This window comes from Scyliorhinus torazame, chromosome 7 (assembly GCF_047496885.1).
Source record: "Scyliorhinus torazame isolate Kashiwa2021f chromosome 7, sScyTor2.1, whole genome shotgun sequence".
Classification (NCBI taxonomy): Eukaryota; Metazoa; Chordata; class Chondrichthyes; order Carcharhiniformes; family Scyliorhinidae; genus Scyliorhinus; species Scyliorhinus torazame.
In genome coordinates this window covers 154,965,055-154,979,801 of record NC_092713.1, presented here as the reverse complement: position 1 = coordinate 154,979,801, position 14,747 = coordinate 154,965,055, and the positions used below count along the sequence as shown (strand labels likewise).

The 14,747-nt window shown below is 47.8% G+C and overlaps 1 protein-coding gene across 5 annotated transcripts in view; it reads right to left on the bottom strand.

Moving 5' to 3' along the window:
* Window positions 1-13,638, bottom strand: part of fam20b (FAM20B glycosaminoglycan xylosylkinase) — a 291,737-nt gene extending 278,099 nt beyond the window's left edge. For 2 of the 5 annotated variants that reach the window (XM_072511689.1, XM_072511687.1), the window contains exons 1-2: window positions 13,035-13,246; window positions 11,335-11,403 (exon numbers count right to left, since the gene is read on the bottom strand). The gene's annotated coding sequence lies outside the window, so the exon portion shown is untranslated. Of the gene's footprint in view, window positions 1-11,334; window positions 11,404-13,034; window positions 13,247-13,370; window positions 13,393-13,563 lie in introns of those variants that run through there. The other 3 variants (XM_072511691.1, XM_072511686.1, XM_072511690.1) reach the window with 3 other exon arrangements.
* Window positions 13,639-14,747: the final 1,109 nt, after the last annotated feature.

Below are 14,747 nucleotides of genomic sequence, written 5' to 3'. Positions count from 1 at the left end.
AATAAGAAAAATTGAAACTAAAAAATGAAACTTAAAAAGTTGAAGAAGAGAGAGATTGAAGGATAAAACCGGAAAAGGCTGAGGCATTCAATTCATCAGGCAGCATGTGTGGAGGGAGATTCAGAGTTGGTGCATGGGATTTGACCCGTCGTGAACGGGAGCGGCCCGCCATTGGGCAGCAGCGGGATCTTCTAGTCCCGCCACTGTCAACCAGGTTTCCTGTTGAATGCACCCCGCACCGGCGTAAACGGCCGGAATGGATGGCCTTTCATCAGAACCATGATGGAATACTGAACGTTTAAAGGGCATTTACCATCTCCACCACGGGACTAGGTACAGATCCTGACGGTAATGGTACCCAAGAGGGGAAGAAACAATATAAAAGGTTTGAGCCGCCCTTGGAGACGATGAACAGCTACCAGAGGCCAGATGGATCATGCTCAAGCCCTGCAACAACAGACGGGGGAAAGATCGCAGCTTGCCAGCAAAAAAGGACGGAGGAAGTGTTAGAGTATGACGGATGGTTCCGATCTGTCTGGTTGGAACACTCGGGATTGAATGAAGAGGGACGCCAGACATATGGACGAGAGCATGAAAGCTGCCTTGGCCGCTGGATTAAAACCAGAATTGTCAAAGATGCTGAAGTCACCCTACCCGGGCGGGAAGGCCGAGACACACACTTTGCAGAATCAGTGGATCGATATAACAAACCAGACCGGGATATGGAAGCTAAACTCCGAACCATACAGGCAGGATAGAAATCCAAGGATCCTAACAACACAAGATAGACGACCCAGAAAATGTCACCACTGCAGAAAGGAAGGTACTGGGCTAAGATGTGCAGAGCAAAAGGGACGAGGAAGGGGATATCAGGGAAACAACCCGACACACAAACCAGGCCCACCCTCTGATGTTGACGACCTCTGGGAAAGATTCAAGCAGCTTACACCACAGCAACAGAAGGAGTTACTGGGCGTGACATAAAACGAGGGGAGCCTGCCCTCGCTCTCCCGGCACCTCCCTGGCACTGATACAACAGCAATGAGATGGATTGTATATCACTATAAGGGTAGGCGATCAAGATATAAACTGTCTCCTGGCTACAGGGGCAGAATTGACATGTTTGCCCCTACGATACGAAATTTATTAAATTTAGAGTGCCCAATTACTATTATTCCAATTAAGGGGCAATTTAGAGTGGCTAATCCACCTATCTGCACATCTTTGGATTGTGGGGGTGAAACCCATGCAAACACAGGGAGAATGTGCAAACTCCATACAGTGACCCGGGGCCGGGATCAAACCCGGGTCCTCAGCGCCGTAGGCAGCAGTGCCAACCACTGCGCCACTATGGCGCCCACAAAAACTCTTTACCTCTAGACGATAGGGCTCAAATTGCCCAAGGGGCTGGGGCCCATGGTTTGGGAATCAGAAGAACTTATCGTATGCTCATTGGACTTGATCTATACAAACTGACTATGGTGGTCTGGACAGGCCCAGTGGACTAAGCCCTTCTGGGCATGGATGTCCTGACTCAGTTGAATTCCTCGTTGCATTTTGAGGACAGTCAGGTAACATGATCTGTCAGAAGTGTAAAGAAGGAGTTGGAAGAACACCCAAAACGGGCTAAAGCCAAGAGCGATTGTGGCCTACTCCGGATGAAACCAGCATCAATTACTGGGATTGCCCCACCGTGCATTAAACAATACCCCATTAGCTCAACCTCCATTGCTGGGATCTTGCCCATCATCCAACAACTAAAAGAGCACGGTGCTGGTCAAAACACACCACTCCTCTAACAGCCCCCTATGGCCAGTATGGAAAACTGAATGGGACTTGGCACCTGACAGTCAATTTCAAGGCCAATCAGCGTATTGATCAAAAGTCCCTTTGGGCGGCAACTCCGCCACCATTTTTAATGCCCTAACACCAGAACATAAATGGTTCTTGGTATTAGATATGGCCAATGGATTTAGTTTAGTTTTATTGGCACGCGAGGTTCGACCACGGTTCGCCTTTACCGTCCAACAGCAACAGTACACCTGAACATGACTACCACAAGGTTTTCACAAGAGTCCTACGGTATTTCACGTAGCCTTACAAAACCATTTGTGAGAATTACCTATCATACCCTCCATGGTTATCCAGTATGTGGATGATATTCTGTTGGCCTCCAACATGAACAAGACCTATGTACCATGCTGGGCCACCTCCACCTGAAAGGACGTAAAGCCAGCATTGCCAAAGCACAAATCGTCCAAGAAGAGGTTGTGTACCTGGGGCAAAAGATTTAGGAAGGAAAGAGAGGACTTACCCAGGATAGCACCACAGCCATTCGGGCTGCCAAACACCCCACTACTATCCAAGAACTCAGGTCCTTTTTGGGTTTGTGTAGCTTTAACCGAAATTGGATCGACTCCTACACACAGCTTGCTCAGCCATTGAATAACCTCTTAAAGAGGAAGTGGATATCCAAGGAAGCCATTGCCCTCGCGGGAGAACAAGAGGCCTTCGCGAACCTAAAAAAGACCTTGTGTTCGGCACCGGCTCTGCGAATCCCCGACAACGGGAAGCCATTTACCCTTTTTGTCCATGTGAAAGAAGGACATACGACAGCAATACTGGCGCAAGAACTAGGGATTAGCAGAGACCTATTGGGTACTATCGGGAAAACTGGGCGCAGTAACCCTCGGATAGGGAAGCTGCCCGAGAGCTACAGAAGCCAGATGTAAGGCTGTGATGGCCACTGCGGTTCTAGTCCTGGACCAAAGGTTAACTGTCAAGTGACCCCATGCCGTACACACTTTGAACAAAGAACAAAGAAAGGTACAGCACAGGAACAGGCCCTTCGGCCTCCAAGCTTGAGCTGACCATGCTGCCCATCTAACCTAAGATCTTCTACACTTCCGGGGTCCGTATCCCTCTATTCTCATCCTATTCATGTATTTGTCAAGATGCCCCTTAAACGTCACTCTCGTCCCTGCTTCCATCACCTCCTCCGGTAGCAAGTTCCAGGCGCCCACTACCCTCTGTGTAAAAAACTTGCCTCGTACATCTACTCTAAACCTTACCCCTCGCACCTTAAACCTATGCCCCCTAGTAATTAGAAAAAGTCTCTGACCATCCACTCTGCCTATGCCCCTCATAATTTTGTAGACCTCTATCAGGTCGCCCCTCAACCTCCGTCGTTCCAGTGAGAACAAACCAAGTTTATTCAACCTCTCCTCATAGCTAATGCCCTCCATACCAGGCAACAGTCTGGTAAATCTCTTCTGCACCATCTCTAAAGCCTCCACATCCTTCTGGTAGTGTGGCGACCAGAATTGAACACTATACTCCAAGTGTGGCCTAACTAAGGTTCTAAGCAGCTGCAACATGACTTGCCAATTTTTATACTCAATGCCCCGGCCAATGAAGGCAAGCATGCCATATGCCTTATTGACTACCTTCTCCACCTCTGTTGCCCCTTTTAGTGACCTGTGGACCTGTACACCTAGATCACTCTAACTGTCAAAACTCTTGAGGGTTCTACCATTCACTGTATATTCCCTACCTGTATTAGACCTTCCAAAATGCATTACCTCACATTTGTCCGGATTAAACTCCACCTGCCATCTCTCCGTCCAAGTCTCCAAACGATCTAAATCCTGCTGTATCCTCTGACAGTCCTCATCGCTATCCGCAATTCCACCAACCTTTGAGTCGTCCGCAAACTTACTATTCAGACCAGTTACGTTTTTCTCCAAATCATTTATATATGCTATGAACAGCAAAGGTCCCAGCACTGATCTCTGCGGAACACCACTAGTCACAGCCCTCCAATCAGAAAAGCACCCTTCCATTGCTACTCTCTGCCTTCTATGACCTAGCCAATTCTGTATCCATCTTGCCAGCTCACCTCTGATCCTGTGTGACTTCACCTTTTATACCAGTCTGCCATGAGGGACCTTGTCAACGGCCTTACTGAAGTCCATATAGACAACATCCACTGCCCTACCTGCGTCAACCAACTTTGTGACCTCCTCGAAAAACTCTATCAAGTTAGTGAGACACGACCTCCCCTTCACAAGACCGTGCTGCCTCTCGCTAATAAGTCCACTTGCTTCCAAATGGGAGTAGATCCTGTCTCGAAGAATTCTCTCCAGTAATTTCCCTACCACTGATGTAAGGCTCACCGGCCTGTAGTTTCTTGGATTCTCCTTGCTACCCTTCTTAAACAAACGAGCAACATTGGCTATTCTCCAGTCCTCCAGGACATCACCTGAAGACAGTGAGGATCCAAAGATTTCTGTCAAGGCCTCAGCAATTTCCTCTCTTGCTTCCTTCAGTATTCTGGGGTAGATCCCATCAGGCCCTAGGGGACTTATCCACCTTAATATTTTTCAAGACGCCCAACACCTCGTCTTTTTGGATCTTAATGTGACCCAGGCTATCTACACACTCTTCTCCAGACTCAACATCCACCAATTCCTTCTCTTTGGTGAATACTGATGCAAAGTATTCATTTAGTATCTCGCCCATTTCCTCTGGCTTCACACACAGATTCCATCCCCTGTCTTTCAGTGGGCCAACCCTTTCCCTGGCTACTCTCTTGCTGTCTATGAACAGAATATCTCAGGTGACTGCAGCCAGATAGACAAGATGGACAGCAGTCCTGGAAGCCCCTGGAAACCTCCATATTGTCCCAGCTAGCCCGGTGAACCAATCATCAATGTTCCCGCTACCTGAGGAGCATGAGGCGGGAGGAGAGGAGCATGACTGTGTGGAGATCTTGAACGAAATAGAGGAATCAAGCTTGGTGGCAGAGAAACCATTGATTTGCCAAAAAACGATTGTCACTTGAGTGACGCATTATTAGAATATTGTCAGAATCTAACAAATGCTATTAGTTCTGCTTCCCAACATGTATCAGCAGCCTGGGGAGATCCACCAGAAGGAGGATACAATATCGCACCCGGAGTTTGGGTTTAAGTGAAGAAAATATATAAAGAACCTCTGGATGCCAAGTGGGAAAGGCCCTATCAAGTGCTACTGACCATCCAAGCAACTGTTAAAGTACAGGGGAAGAAAGCTTGGATTCACGCATCTCACATTAAGCGAGCTCACTGTGATTAAAACTCCCATCTGTTAAAAGGACAATTCTTATTTGCCAATATGTTTCACCTTATTGTTATATCTGTTGCTTGCTTTTAAAGTTTTTGCATTCCTTGCTCTCCTTTGACCAGCCATACCAGCTATGCCGTACCCAGATGGGTTCCCAAGGAGTTAAATGTCAACGCCTTCACCTATATCCCGGACAGCTGAGGATATTACTAGAAAAACTCAAACAACCTCCATCCACCACCTTGTGGAGTTGGGCAACAGGATGGCTGAGCTCTTTGGAAACCTCATTAGTTCAAGGCTTGATCTTATTCTTCATTATCATTCTAATTCTGTATTGTGTTTTTCTGCTCATCAAGTGTTGCTGTAAACAATTAACCGAAGCCCTTCCTCCGGTTATGCCTCTCAAGACTTCCCAACCTCCCCTCTTGCCTAATAATCGGGCTTCCTGTATTTAAAGGATTGTAACAGTATATCGGCTGGCTTCATTCCAGTGTTGAAGGCTGTTCCTAAACAAAGGGACGATCAAAGCATCTGTGAATGTGTCCCTCTGTGCTATTTTCTGCTGGCTTGCTCTTAGTGATTCGTTCTCTTTTACCTTTTAGAAGAATCAAAGGGGGGACTGTGGGAAAATATTGAATCTTCAGAGTGACACATCAGCTTTTAAAGCCAAACCACAAATGTGACAATGTAAGAATGTAAGTGCAGCTGCCAGTAAGTTAGATACAATGTAAGCACCTGATATAAACTGCTGGTATAAAGTGCAGAGATGAGTGGTCTTTATGAAGCGGGTTCTGTCCTTGATCCCAGACCTAGATTCGCACAGACTCATTCTGGGGGAAGATTTTCATACAGTCTTGGATCCAGAGCTAGACGATCAAGCCCTAGATCTGGGAGGACGATGGCTGGGGAGCTGTCAAAATTCATGCAGCTCATGGGGGGCTTAAGTCCGTGGCGCTTTGGGAGGCACAAGGCGAGGGAGTGTTCCTTTTTTTCACATGTCCACAACTGTTATTCCTGAAAAGATGTTTTTGTTTTGGACAAGTCCCTAATTCCTAGAGTTGTGGGGACAGAGTCCTCTGCTATTGTGGTGTCTGATCACATCCCTCACTGGGTAGACCTGCAGGCGGAGAAACCGTCCACTTCTCGACCCCAGTGGAGATTAAACGTCAGTCTCCTTGTGAAGAAGGGATTATGTGACAGATTGGAAGCTGTCACTCGAAATTATCTAGGTCAGAACGTCACTGGTGAGGTCTCCACCGGGTGCTATGAGCTCGGAATGCAGTGGTATGGGGAGGACATATTTCGATCCAGGCGCATCGGCTAAGGATGGAGTGAGAAGAACAATCGAGATTGGTAGAGGCGATCATAGCAATTGACCGCAGATTCCTGGAATCACAGGATCAAATACTGTTGATGGAGCATCAGAGGCTCCAGATGGAGTTTAATTTGGTCACCTCAGAGGAGGCGGTGAGACAGCTGAACCGAGCCAGGGGGGTTCTTAGACGAAAATGGAGTGAAGTTTGGTAGGATGCTCACCCATCAACTGAGGAAGCAGATAGCGGCTAGGGTTATAGGTACACTTAGGGACGAGGAGGGAAAAGAGGTGGTCACTGACCCTGCAGGGATTAATAAAATCTTTGCGTCCTTTTATCGAAGGCTATACCAATCAGAACCGCAATCCGCGACGAACTGAGAAGTAGATTCCTAGAGGGGTTGGAGTTTCCGACAGGAGGTCAGGTTAGGCGCAAGGATTTAGGGCTCCTGTAGGTATGCGGGAGCTGCTGGGATGTGTGAATTCGATGCAGTCAGGGAAGGCCCTGGAACCGGACGGATTCCCAGTCAAATTTTATAAGCGTTTTGGTACGCTGCTGGGTTCGTTAATGGTACGGATGTACAATGAGATGCTGGGGAGGGGCTCGCTTCCCCCTACGTTGTTGCAGGCCTCCATCTCCCATATCCACAAAAAGGATAAGGAACCTGAGCAATGTGGATCTTACCATCCGATTTCCCTCTTGAATGTTGATGCAAAGCTTCATAGATTATCATAGAATTTACAGTGCAGAAGGAGGCCATTCGGCCCATCGAGTCTGCACCAGCTCTTGGAAAGAGCACCCTACCAAGGTCAGCACCTCCACCCTATCCCCACAACCCAGTAACCCCGCCCAACACCAAGGGCAATTTTGGACACTAAAGGCAATTTATCATGGCCAATCCACCTAACCTGCACATCTTTGGACTGTGGGAGGAAACCGGAGCACCCGGAGGAAACCCACGCACACACGGGGAGGATGTGCAGACTCCGCACAGGCGGTGACCCAAGCCGGAATCGAACCTGGGACCCTGGAGCTGTGAAGCAATTGTGCTATCCACAATGCTACCGTGCTTCTGGCCAAGATCTTGACCACCCGTATTGAGGGTTGTGTGCCGGAAGTGGTTGGAGAGGATCAAACTGGCTTTGTAAAAGGCAGAGCGTTGGCATCTAATATTCGGAGGCTACTTGACGTTATTATGATGTCCACTGGAGGAAATAATGTGGAGGTTGTGCTGTCAATGTATACTGAGAAGGCATTCAACCGAGTGGAGTGGGCATACCTTTTTGACCTTTTGGAAGAGTTTGGGTACGGGTAGGATTTGTGGACTGGGTCAAATTGTTATATACAGTCCCAAAGGCAAGCATCTCCACTAACGGAGTTAGTTCTGAGTACTTTACTTTGTAGCGTGGGATGAGGCAGGGGTGCCCGCTCTTGCCATTACTATTCGCCCTTGCAATCAAACCTTTAGCAATGGCTCTTCGGACGTCTGGAGTGTGGAGGGGTATTAAGGTATTAAGGGGGGGGGGGGGGGCGACTTATATGCGGAAAACCTCCGACTGTATGTTTCCAACCCCTTGGATGCTACTGATAAGATCCTGAGAATTCTGAATGAATTCAGCTCCTTCTCTGGATACAAGCTTAATATGGTAAAGAGTGAGATGTTCTTGATTGGCTTGCGAGGATGGGAGGGGTGGTTGAGTGGGCTCCCGGTTCGCCTGGCTGGTAAGAGCTTCTGCTATTTGGGGATTCAGGTGGCGTGGGATTGGGCTCAACTTCACAACTCAATCTGACATGTTTAGAGGGGATGAAAGAGAAGTTCAAAAGGTGGGACAGTCTACCTTTACCTTTGTCCAGAAGAGTCCAGACTATTAAGATGGGCATCCTACCGAGGTTCCTCTTTGTTTTTCAGAACCTCCCAATCTTTCTGCCCAAACTCTTTTTCCGAAAAATAAACCTTTTCTTGGGCTTTGTGTGGGTGTGGAGGGTGCCCTGTATTAAAAGAGTTTTTTGGTTTGGAGAGCAAGTATAGGAAGGCTCCGATTAGTAGCAACCACAGATTCATTCCAGCAAGCTTGGATGTCAGGTTTAAGGAATGGGACCACATGGGGATCCACTGCGTTGAGGACCTGTTCTTGGGTGGGAAGTTTGCGAACCTAACTGAGCTGATGGAGACCTATCAAATGCCCTGGGGTAATAAGTTTAGGTATCTTCAGATAAGGGCATTTTTGAGCAAAGAGTTGAGTTCATTTCCAATGTTACCGCCTTGGGTCTACAGGACAGGCTTCTCTCGGATGTTGAGATTGGAGGGGGTAAGATCTTCAATGTGTATGCTGAGTTGGCCAGTAGGGAGGAAATCGCGATGGTGTTGAGGCAGCAGAGATGGGAAGAGGAGTTGGGAGGTGAGGTACGGGTCTGGATTTGGGAGGAAGAGTTGCGTAGGGTTAATGCTTCCTCGTCTTGTGCTAAGCTCTGTCTTATACAGCTTAAGGTTGTGCACAGAGTGCATAGGACACCGGCTAGGCTAAGCCATTTCTTTCCGGATGTGTCTGATCAATGTACACGATGTGCCGGATCCCCTGCGAACCATGTCCACATGTTCTGGTCCTGTCCAAAACTAGTTGGGTTTTGGAAGGGTGCAAAGGATGTACTGTCTCTGGTGGTGGGGATAGTGATCATGCCTTCTCAATGGGTAGCTATCTTTGGTGTGTTTGAGGATCCTGGTGTCGTGACGGGAAAGGGGGTCGACGGCGCGGCATTCGCCTCCTTATTGACACAAAGGAGAATTTTGCTCAATTGGCGGGCTGCAGAACCACCACGCACTGGGTCATGGGTACGGGGCCTTGCTGAGTTCCTTCATTTGAAGAGGATCAAGTTCGCCATTAGAGGTTCGGACAAGGGTTCGCCATGAGGTGGAAGCTGTTCATCGACTTTTTCAAGAACTACTAGACCGTCAGCGGGTGGCGAGGAGGGCAATAGTAATTTTGTTGACAGTTAAGGGGCGGGAAGGTTCATTATTTTGTTTTACTAAGAAATAAAAATGTTTGCTTTCTCTCTCGCTGAGGGCATTGGCGTCATATTGGTATATATATGAGGCTCCTGTTATACTGTATTGTTAGTATTATATGTATTGTTAATATGTTATGCGGTATTTGTTGTTGTTTACTGTTATTGTTTTTGTATTCTCTATATGCTTTGGATATGCCTTCAATAAATTATCTTTCAAAAAATATATATAATGCAGAGATGATGCGCCAATCAGGAGTCACAACACAGGATTACCAAGCCAATGGGGAATAAAGGGGGTGGGGGTTACTAAAAATGTGCATGTTTAAGAAAGCTTGACCTTCAGTACGCAGTGGGTTTTTTTTTTGATCCTTTGTTTCCCTTTTATATCTGAATTTGTACCAACTACGTTTTGCAATAAGCTCAATCTAAACTTAACACTGGACTTTGACTCTTTTTAGAGGATAAGAGATCCTGCAGCAGCATCTGGGGTACTTGCCTTTATAATCCGAAGCATAGAATATAAGAGCAGGGAGATTATGAGAATGCCAGATAATGGAATCTAGGTGCAGTGGCAAGTAGAAGCAAGATTAAGCATTGGGACTTAAGTTAATATCCATAATGGAGAGAAAACAGTGCCAAAACGAAACGCACAATTCATGAGATGTCACAAATAAGAAAACTCAACCAGGAAAATGTCAATGACTGCTGAGCTATGATAGAATGCCTACAAGGGGTCGGCAATACACTTTAATCATGGTTAGTCTGTGCAGATCTTCCTCACAGCACTGAAAAAGGCTATTACTCTAAATGAAAAAGTTGCAAATATGACTTGATATGAATGGTACAAGTTGAAAATTTGCATGTTCTATATGTTTTAAAGCCATGTTTGCAATCTGTGAACTGTAAATCCGGCACTTATGCCATTGTTCCTTTGTCAGCTCCAATCTGTGACTTGCCAGCAAGGGATCCTAATTATAAATGGGGCAGCACGGTAGCATTGTGGATAGCACAATTGCTTCACAGCTCCAGGGTCCCAGGTTCGAATCCGGCTTGGCTCACTGTCTGTGCAGAGTCTGCACATCCTCCCCGTGTGTGTGTGGGTTTCCTCCGGGTACTCCGGTTTCCTCCCAGTCCAAAGATGTGTAGGTTAGGTGGATTGGCCATGATAAATTGCCCTTAGTGACCAAAATTGCCCTTAGTGTTGGGTGGGGTTGCTGGGTTGTGTGGATAGGGTGGAGGTGCTGACCTTGGGTAGGGTGCTCTTTCCAAGAGCCGGTGCAGACTCGATGGGCTGAATGGCCTCCTTCTGCACTGTAAATTCTATGATGATAACCCATCATAAGTCACGCCTGGTATGGCAACTGCTCAGCCCAAGAGTAAGAAACTACAGAGAGTCGTGAACACAGCCCAGTCCATCACGCAAAACCACCTCCCATCCATTGACTCTATCTACACCTCCCACTGCCTTGGGAAAGTGGGCAGCACAATCAAAGACCCCTCCCACTCGGGTTATTCTCTCTTCCATCGAGCAGGAGATACAAAAGTCTGAGAACGCACACTAACAGATTCAAAAACAGTTTCTGCCCCGCTGTTACCAGACTCCTGAATGACCCTCTTATGGTATGAACTGATCGCTTCACATATCTTCTTTACTGAGTGGTACTTCAAACTGTATGCTTCACCCGATGCCTGTGTCTATGTATTTTTGTATGTCCTACGTTTTTTCATGTATGGAACGATCTGTCTGGACTGCACGCAGAACAATACTTTTCACTGTACTTCAGTACATGTGACGATAAATCAAATCCAATCCACAGCAGTTCTGTTTTTACTTCAGATTTCCTGTTTCTTTGCTCCCTCTGAAATTTGTTTTTTGAGCCCAAGTGGGTTTGTTAAGAAAGAGATGACTTACCAGTGAAGAAATCCATAGATCTCGACTTCGTAGGGAAGAAATTAGTCTAAGTTTCCACAACCATAGAATCTGCACAAAACAAGAGGGAAGAATGAAAATAAACCGGGATAATTGTGAAGGGAAAGGGACCAGTCTTTAAAACCCAAGACCAAAAGGCCTTTCGAGCTCACTAAATTTTGTAATTGACTCCACTGTCCTGGGTCCACTTTCCCACCCAATTCCTTGATCCCCTAAATGTCCAAAAATCATTTTTGATTTTGAATATTCTGAAGGACCGAGAACTTACAGCCCTCTTGGGAAAAAATTCCAAAGATTTGCAACATTCCCAGTGAAATTTTTTTTTATTTCAATCCAAAATGGCCAACTCTTTAGCCTGAGATTTAGACCCCAGTTCGAGACTCGCCAACCAGAGGAAACAGGCTAAGCATTTGCCCTCGTCATTCCCTTTCAGAATTTTATATGTTTGGTCTGCTCTTCTCAATCTCTCTTCACAGTACTGTCCTCTCATCCTAGGAATCAATCTATGAATTTTTTTTCACATCTATTCTACGGTAAGGGTGAAGGATGGAGCAGGGTAGAGAGCATGTCACCAGGGTGGGAAAATAATAAAACACTGGGTGGTATATATTAAGCCATAGGGCAAATTGCAATTCATACTGGGAAAATGGTAAAGCACAGCCATGGGCAAATAGTAAGACGCAATGGGATCATGATGATTGTGGGGTGACAGCAAGTGTAAGACAGAGTATTGAGTTCGAAGGATGATTTTGACAGTAAAGTTCAAGGTTGGAGGGGAATGGTTTTTGGGGTGGGTAGTTAGAGAAAACGGTTAAAGGGCTCATGGGACAGTTGAGAGAGCATGGTTAAGGCGAAGGTAAGAGGATGGGGCAGTTGATGGGGAGATTGGGGGGGGGGGGAGATGGGGGCCAGTGGCAAAGGGGGTGGGGGAGGGGTGCTAGCAGCAAAGAGAATGGTGGGGGTTGCCAGAGCCTGAGGGGGTGGGGGATGCCAGTGGCCAAGCGGGTGGGGGGTGCCAGCAGCCAAGCGGGTGGGGGGTGCCAGCGGCCAAGCGGGTGGGGGGTGCCAGCGGCCAAGCGGGTGAGGGGTGCCAGCGGCCAAGCGGGTGGGGGGTGCCAGCGGCCGAGGGGGTGGGGGTGCCAGCGGCCGAGGGGGTGGGGGTGCCAGAGCCTGAGGGTGTGGGGTGCCAGAGCCTGAGGGGGTGGGGGATGCCAGTGGCCAAGCGGGTGGGGGGGTGCCAGCGGCCAAGCGGGTGGGGGGTGCCAGCAGCCAAGCGGGTGGGGGGTGCCAGCGGCCAAGCGGGTGGGGGTGCCAGCGGCCGAGGGGGTGGGGGTGCCAGCGGCCGAGGGGGTGGGGGTGCCAGCGGCCGAGGGGGTGGGGGTGCCAGCGGCCGAGGGGGTGGGGGGTGCCAGCGGCCGAGGGGGTAGGGGTGCCAGAGCCTGAGGGGGTGGGGGATGCCAGAGCCTGAGGGGGTGGGGGATGCCAGCGGCCAAGGGGGTGGGGGATGCCAGCGGCCAAGGGGGGGTGGGGGGCGCACTGACTCTCAGTTTGGGCTTTGAACATAGGCCTCGCCAGTGTGGAGAAAGGAACCGTCGCCTCGCAGAGACATTGCGGACCCAGTCCAGAGGCCTCCCGCCCGCGCCAGGCCTCTCCCCGGCCTCCGCCCTCACTCACTCACTCACCGGTCGGCGCGCCGTGTGGGCCAGCGCCGCGCGCCTGAGGCTCGCGCTCCGGGGCTGAGGGGAGGGCAGAGCCGCGGCCTTCACTCTCTCCCGCTGCACTCCCACCGCCGAGAATCAGGCACTGCGCCGCCCGCCCGCCAGCCGGCTGCCTCCCGCCCAGTGCCAGCACAACCCTCTTCAGCACCCGGACCCCGATCCTGTTGTTGTTTCTGCTGCACTGGCAGGAAACAAAAAGACATATTATCCACAGCCCACTGCACTCGTTCTCTTCCCAGTGGACAGGCAGGCAGACCATTGCCGCTTGATTAATATTACCCTCTAAACATTTCTCCTCACCATCCCTTTGGGGATTCAGCCCGAGCTGATGTGCATGTTTTCTGTGCAATCATATTTCAACAAGTTAGGTCTTCCCCCCCGAAACAATACTAGTTCCTTTGCTTGCACATATGCATTGTCAAGAGCAAACTTAGTCTTCACTAAAGACTCCACTGCTCAAATATACACCAATATTATTTCATCGCATACTTACTTTCATACATTTCTCTGGCCGTATTTATGATGGGAGCTGCCTATGTAAACTTGTCACGGTGTAATGACACACTCCTCCCCCTGGTGGTGTTGCAGTGTCTGCACTGGCAGAAAGGGTTAATTGCCGTGTGCCTGAAGAGTTTTCCTTCAAAACGTGGACATCCGGAATTGAAAAGGAAAAGTGCACATCATGAAAGATTTCTAATATTTCGAAAAATAGAAAAAACTTTCGTTACACCTTGTATTTATACCGAAGCAAAATACTGCAGATACCAGATGACAAATAAAAACAGAAATTGCTGGGAAACCTCAGCAGTTCTGGCTGTATAGGTGGCAGAGAAACAGAGTTAACGTTTCAAGTCTAAGTTCCGAAGAAGAGTCATATTTAATTCAAAACGTTAACTCGTTCTCTTACACTGATGCTGCCAGACCTGCTGCTCTTTTCCAGCAATTTCTGCTTTTATTTGTGTTTATATAGCATTTTTAATGTTATAAAACATCTTTACATGCATTATCAAACAAAATGTGTCACCAAACCACATAAAGATATTAGACCAGATGGCCAAAAACTTTGCCAAAGAGGTAGATTTTAAGCGGTATCTTAAAGTAGGAAAGAGGTGGAAAGTACTAAGGAGAGAATTCCAAAGTTTAAGGCTTGGCAGCAATAGGAAAGGACACCCGTAGTGGAGCAACTAAAATGGAGAATGCTCAGTAGGCCAACCTTGAGGATTTGTAAGGCTGGAGAAGGTGTTTCCGACATTACAAAAGTTCAAAAGTACTAAAAGTTGTAAAGCAGTTTGAAATGTCCAGTGATTGTGAAGGGCGTGGTCTGAGTTTATTTTAAAGAAATAGGGAGGGGCAAGACCATGGAGGGATTTAAAGCAAGAATGACAATTTTAAAATCAAGTCATTTCTTAACATACTTGGGGTGAATGCTTGCGATAAATTAAATTTGGTTAAAAGGATACACACAACCAATGATTCAAAAGTCACGCTTAAAGAGCCAGAAAAAGAATTAGTTGTTGTTGATACCTTATCAAGAGCTACAAATAATATTGATACCATGAGTTCAGAAATAGTATACATTGTGGAAGCACAAGCTTCATTTGTTGCAGAACTGCTACCAGTGTCCGACAACAAGCTACGTATCAGAAGAGAAGAAACAAAAAAGGATTTACCACTCCA